Source organism: Microtus pennsylvanicus, chromosome 9, assembly GCF_037038515.1.
Source record: "Microtus pennsylvanicus isolate mMicPen1 chromosome 9, mMicPen1.hap1, whole genome shotgun sequence".
Taxonomy (NCBI): Eukaryota; Metazoa; Chordata; class Mammalia; order Rodentia; family Cricetidae; genus Microtus; species Microtus pennsylvanicus.
Window position 1 is genome coordinate 84,398,209 of NC_134587.1, and position 7,147 is coordinate 84,405,355.

A 7,147-nucleotide genomic window follows, 5' to 3' on the forward strand; every position below is an offset into this window, starting at 1 on the left:
ATTAGTACACATTATATTTGATCTCTCAGGAGTCAAAAATGAAGAGACAGTTTCAGAAACAGTGAGAGAACTGCAGCTTTTACATACAAAGGAAATTCATAAGACAATTAGTGGAGTTCTTAGTGCAAGCCAGGACGGTACTCCACGACAGTACAACAGGTTTAAAATGTAGATGGTTTCTTTTTTTTTTTTTTGCTAAGATAATGTAATTTAATTTGAGTAATTCAAATCCAGAATTAAACATATCTATTGGTGAACACAGATTTTCATCTAGAGTAAATGGATATGAAACTAGAAGCTTGCATTTAAGCTCTATTTTATAAAATGAATAATCATATTAGGTTAGTAATGACAATCACTAACAATTGAATATGACAAGGACTAAAATGTATAGTTTCAATATATTTAAGATTATGCTCCTATAAAATTTATAAAGAACATCTTTACACAAGTAATCTAATTATGTTTTAGTTATATTATAAGTGAATATTAAAATAATATGATTATGTTTATTTAAAAATATACATATCTTTATAGGAATGCAAATATAAACTTGCTATCATAACTTTCAGGATGTGGAGGTAGAGGCATCAATTATAAACAACTTTGGATATATAATGAGATACAATCATATACACACACACACAAAGTAAAATAATAAAACAAAATTGGTCCATGCCATGTAGTAAGTTTAAATGGAGATGGTTTCTAACTTGTAACAGATAAGATGTTTTATGTATCCTTTACAATAACCATAAAGAAACTGAAACACATAAAATATGAAGAAAAAAGAATTCATAAAAAACCAATGAATACAATAAAGTACTAGATCCTTCACGACTATAAAGTGTAATCAGATAAATTTCCAATCATAATTCATAGAATGGCTGGCTGGGTGAAACCCTATGCCAACTTGCCCGTCCCCACATGTCATCCTCTCGTCCAGCATGTCCGTGCTGTATGCACCACCCACATTCAGTCAGTGGCTTCCTCAGGTACCAGATCAAGGTCATGGCATCACAGTATTCAGTACACATGGAGTCAGGACCATCTGTGTTTCAGGCATTCATTGAGGATCCTAGAAAGCAGCCTTTGTGAAAAGGGGACTTGTGTACATAATAATAAAACAGGTGGCTCATCCAAAAGACTCATTGGCTGTAAATATGGATGTAGTCAACATAACATCACCTAGGTACATAAAATATTAACAGAACCAAAGGGAGAAGCAGAGAGCAGTAAGTATTCAACAAGGACAGATCATTCAGACACAGGATAAATAAACTAAACATTGGTCAACACTGCTCTCCAGTGCACATAGAAAACAGTTCCACGCATGCTCAGAGCACTTGTCTCCGCAACAGAAAGCACAAGAGTTGAAGCACACATGGGATATACGCTAGGACAGATCACGTATTAAACCAAAGTCTCAGCTAATACGGAAGGCTGAAACCACATCAAGGGTCTCTCTAAACACAGCAACAGGGAACCAGAAATCAGCTACTGGAGGAAATGGGAGCAAGTCACAGATATATGAAAACTGGTAGATTCTGGAAAAACCAGTGTGTCAAAGAAAAAAGTTGAAAATGAACAAAATAATATTTTGAGACAATACACCCAAAATGTATGTAGTGCAACAAAAATAGATCCAATAAAGAAGGGGGTTGCAGAAATAAAATTTTCATTAAAAAAGAAAGAACTAAAAAATAAATCTACCTTTATATTTAAAGGAGCAAGAAAGAAAAAGTACATAAGCTAAGCCCAGAATCAACAGAAATGAATATCAGGAAAGCAAGGGGGGAATCAGAAGTACTGAACTGTCCTTTCTTCCTTCCTTCCTTCCTTCCTTCCTTCCTTCCTTCCTTCCTTCCTTTTTTCTTTTCTTGAACAGATAAAATTGAGAAACTGGTGAACTCTGAAATAAGAGTCACATAAACAAAAGCATAAATGAAAGAGGAGACACCATAATTAATCTAAAACAAATACAAAATATGAGACTTCTGTAAAAAATGATCTCAACTTAGAGTAAATTAACAAATTTCCAGAAATCCATTACTACAAGGCAAAATTATAAAAATCGGAAGAGGTCAGAAATTTGCAAGATGATTGATTCAATAATAAGAAGAATATGAATAATACTTCACCCAAAGAAAAGCTTAGAACATAATGTCTTTATTGATGAATTCTGCCATATAGGTAAAGAAGAATTAACATCAGGTAAAGAAGAATTAACATCGGTTTGGCCCAGGTTCTTTTCTCCTTTTGTCATCATGTGCCCCAAGTCCCAGACAGGAGACTACTACCAAACTTTCCAGACTCTTCCACCGTGCTGTTTGCACTCTCCAGCCAGCAGAATCATGAACTCTATTCTGTTTACCAGTATCGGGTGTTCTATTACAGTGCCACAAAATTGGTGGGGGTATGAAATCATATGACCAGCTGGAGAGCTGCGTTGACATGTGGCATTTGAAAAAAAAAAAAGGCAAGTCAGGCTGGGCGGTGGTGGTGCACACCTTTAATCCCAGCGCCTTTAATCCCATCTTTAATGAGCCAGAGGCAGGCAGATCTCTTTGAGTTCAAGGCCAGCCTGATCTATAAAGAGCTAATTCTCGTAAAGGCTCCAAAGCTACAGAGAAACCCTGTCTCAAGAACACTCCCTCCTAAAAAGAGCGAGAGAAAGAGAGAGACAGAGAGAGACAGAGAGAAGGAGGAAGGAAGGAAGGAAGGAAGGAAGGAAGGAAGGAAGGAAGGAAGGAAGAGAGGGAGGGGGGACGGAGAGAGAGAGAAAGAAAGAGAGAAAGGAAAGAAAGAAAGAAAGAAAGAAAGAAAGAAAGAAAGAAAGAAAGAAAGAAAGAAAGAAAGAAAAGAAAAGAAAGAAAGAAGAAAAAACGTAAGCAGTAGAAGCAAGTACCAAGGTGGTGTCAGGGTCTGAAAACTGATGGAAGGAATGACGTTTGTCAAAGGATACAAAGTTTCAGTTTTATCTAATAGACTGATAGACCTCCGGCCCAGCAATTGCAACCTTAGTTAAACATATACTTACTAATGAGAGAGAATGAAATTTAAAGATGTATAGCATTTCTAATTACATCTGTGCAAATGCATGCAGGTGCTCGTGGAGACCAGCAGAGGGTGACAGATCCCCTGAAGCTGGAGCTACAGGCCTTGATCACCTGATGTGGTTGCTGGGAATTGGTCAGGTCCTCTTCAAGGACAGGGCTGGGCCATTGTTCTTCCTCTAGATCTTCAGAGTGCTGGATTATTATAGGTGTACCCGACTGTGTCCAGGCCGCTCATGCATTCTCAACATACAAAGCAGTCACCTGGGATGGGGACCGTGTTCAGTAGCTTGATTGTGGTAATGATTCCACAGTGTACACCAAGACATTATTATTTTAAAAGCATATCAAGAAGCTTTATATATGTAAATTAGACATGCAGGGAAGGGATGGGAAATGCGTTTAAATGCTTATCTTGAAGAGAAAAATGTGACTTATGTTAGAGACACATAACTCAGGTATCGGTTTCCAGTTTTGAAAATGTGCCCATCATCCCTTTATTTGGGAACACACCGCTTGAGTAGTAGGAGTGTGTGTGTGTGTGTGTGTGTGTGTGTGTGTGTGTGTGTGTGTGTTTCTATTCAAATTGTTTTGAGGTGCTCCTGAATGCGGGAATGGAATGGACAGCTCCCCCTAGAGGTGAAATCAAAACAAATGGTGTTATTGTCTTTCCATCCTTTGTTTCGTTTGATTTTGTTTTGTTTTTGAGACAGGGTTTCTCTGTGTAGCTTTGGAGGCTGTCCCGGAATTTGCTCTGTAGAGCAGGCTGGCCTCAAACTCACAGAGATACACCTACATCTGCTTCCTGAGTTCTGGGATTTAAGGTGTGCACACCAACGCCTGGCTACATTTCTACCTTTTCATAACACTGAACATTTATGTTCAGATCTACCCAATTCCAGGTTGATAAGCCAAAGTTTACAGGACAACTCTGGCCCAGTATTTGCTCTTCTAAATAAAGTTTCAGTGGAACACAGCCATGTTCATTCACCGATGCATGGTCTATGCCCTCTTACATTTTCCAATAACAACAAAAAATGAAGATTTTAATATCTCGTTCCGTACAGCAAAGCTGCTACACAGAACTTCTGGAGTGGAGTTTAGATTTTCCTCTCACTATTCCTACATTAGGGAAACACTCACTGATTAACAAGTTGCCTAGGCCCCCCTCAGGGAACTCTATTTTATTTTTAATTTTTAGAAAAGTGTTTCCAGATAAAAGAAAATACATACACTTCCTTGAGAGTTCTAACTTTCAGTGCCAGATTTACTAATAATTTATTCCTTATTTTTGCTTTTTAAAAAATATTTAAAGGCCATAATCACTCACTGCTAAATCTCCTCTGATTTCTATTCTGCAAAATTACAGTATGTCATTTTAACTAGTAAACTAGATTTGTAGAGAGTTGGCTCATAAATACTTTGCATGTGTTCCTGAGATACAGAGCTGTATTTATTAGAAACAATGAATCATGCCACCAATAAATATCTCTGGACAGCCATAAAGCAGCATATTTAAACAGCTTGCTGTACTTCTTTCTGGAGACAGGGTATTAACTGGTACGTCAGCCATCAACAAAGCAAAACATTGTGTCCCGTAAAATGTAAAAAAAAATTGGAATTTGTGATGTCATCTGCCACCAGGCTCAACAATGGTGGCGGAAGAAAAGACCTTCAATGCACAACAGACATGCTCAGAGGTTACTTGCCTACAAGGTAATCCACACTTAAACTTCCCTAAATATACTTCTGTGCTTAATCTGAAAGTCCCTGACAATGAAATAGAAGTTCTATTCCCATAATACAATAAAAACTAAAACTTCTCCATAGATTACACCGAGGGAGCCAGCGGTAGACAGAGTTCTGAGTGTGCCTCCCAAAGTTCCCACTCTGATCCTGCAGAGTGCACTGGCACTGTGAGCCAGCACCTCTGCAGTGACCGTACTTCAGTGACTGGGTGATGAGAAACGTGGCTTTGCATGTAGTAGGAGGCTGCTTGTTTGTTTCTGGCTGCTTAGCCCAGAAATAACCATACAGAAACTGTATTAATTAAATCACTGCTTGGCCAATGACTTAAGCATATTGCTAGCTAGCTCTTACGTCTAGAATTAACCCATTTTCATTATTTTATATTTTACCACAAGGTTTGTGGCTTACTGGCAAGGTTCCAGCTGGCAGCTCGCATCTTTCCCCTCTGGCAGCTACGTGGCGTTTCTTTGACTCTGCCTACTCTCTCTATATATATATATCTCTTCCAGCCTGGCTATATTCAGTTAAGCCATTGGCGGAAAGCAGCTTCTTTATTAACCAATAAAAGCAACACATATACAGAAGGACTTCCCACACCATTTGCAGGTGTAATAAGGCGACAATTTAGCTGACACTGAGCTCATCAAGGTAGAGACTAACTGAGTGGGCCAGATCTCATCACCAGAGCCCTCTAAAGCAGGGTTCCTGCTGCCCTTCTTAATTGTATTCTGTGTGTGTGTGTGTGTGTGTGTGTGTGTGTGTGTGTGTGTCTGTGTGTGATGCATGAGCCACGTTATACCAGCTGATGTCAAAAGACAAGTTACAGCAGTTGGTTCTTTTCTTCCACTATATAAACTCTGGAGAGCAGTGAAGCTTAGGTCATTGGGCCATGGTGGCAAGGAGCTTTACCTGTTGAGCCATGGCACCCACCTGTGCTGCTCTAATAAGGAGAATTCAGGGAGATTCAAAGTACAAGAGGGAGGAGCAACAGGGAAATTTCTTGGGTGCTGCCTTGGATGTGGAGGAGCCTTGAGACAAGGACTTGAGAACCATCTCTGTCTACTAGCTGGAAAAAGAGTCTCAGACCTATACCCTCCACCACACACACACACACACACACACACTCACACAGAGGAATATCTCCAGTGACTGAAAGGGAAGAGGAGTCACCTCCTGTCCCTCCACGCTCATTTCCCCTTACTTTTAGGTTCAGTATTGTCCCAACTATCCACATCCTCGCATCAAACAGACCCCTGCACAAATGCTCCCTCCCTACAGTTCCCAGCCCTCATCCATTTCCTGCCGTTCACTTCTCTGCATAGCCCTGGCTACCAGGCATTACCTCATCTACTCACTGTCTTCTGTATCTTGAACATCCTGCTCTTAGGGGCTGGGGCTGCAGTTTGTTGGCTGTCTCTCCCCAGAGCCCTGGATGGTAGTGCCTATTGAGAGGGGAATGAGGTGTAACTACAAGGGAGAGCAAACAAACAGGACTGAGAACAGGTGGTCCTTTGGCTCACAGTTGTGGGTGACCAGCATCGTGTAGGTCATAGCTATACTACTGTAAGCTAAGCAAAGATGCCCATCTTACATGAGCTAAAACCGATTGTTAAAGAAATAGCCACATGGGCCCTAACTCTAATGAGCATTCTTGTGTTGCTGCTCTGGTTAAAACTAGTTTTATAGCAAGTACTCCTTCTTTTTTTTTTACACAGATGCTGTATTTTATGTTTACAACCTCAAGAGTATACAGTGTTCAAATTAATTCATTAGCCTGTCTACATTACATACTTACTATCGGGGGGGGGGGGTTGAGGGAGAGCATATAATCAACTCTTACTGGTTTTTAAGTGTAGGCATAATATATTATTGATAATAACATTGTTGTAAGTATGATAGGCCCTCAAACATTGGTCTTGCCTGAAGTTTTGTATCTGTTGACCAGCATCTACTCATTTCTTTCACTTGGTCCGTGGGGAGGCATGGAGCCTTGTCCCATGGTACAGCGGAGCTCTGAAATGGCGCTAGCACTGACTCCATGGGGACATATGTGGCTCCTGACACCGTGAGTGCCATTCTGGGTCTTCAGTCCCCTGGGACTGGCATCCTGAGGCATCATGCCAAGCATGAGGGACAGGCCTGGACTCTAGGTTTATCAGAGCCTAGAGTTGCAGAGATCAGCCTGGAGCTTGGGTGTTGCCTGATAAAGCTTCAAACTTCAGACCTGCAGTCTGACCTGAACTGTGGACGTGACTAGAGGCAGACCATGGAACACAGCCTGAGTCTTAGGGTTGGACTTTTGCCCTGAAAGTTCAAAGTTGTTGGGCAAGTGATTGGTGGGG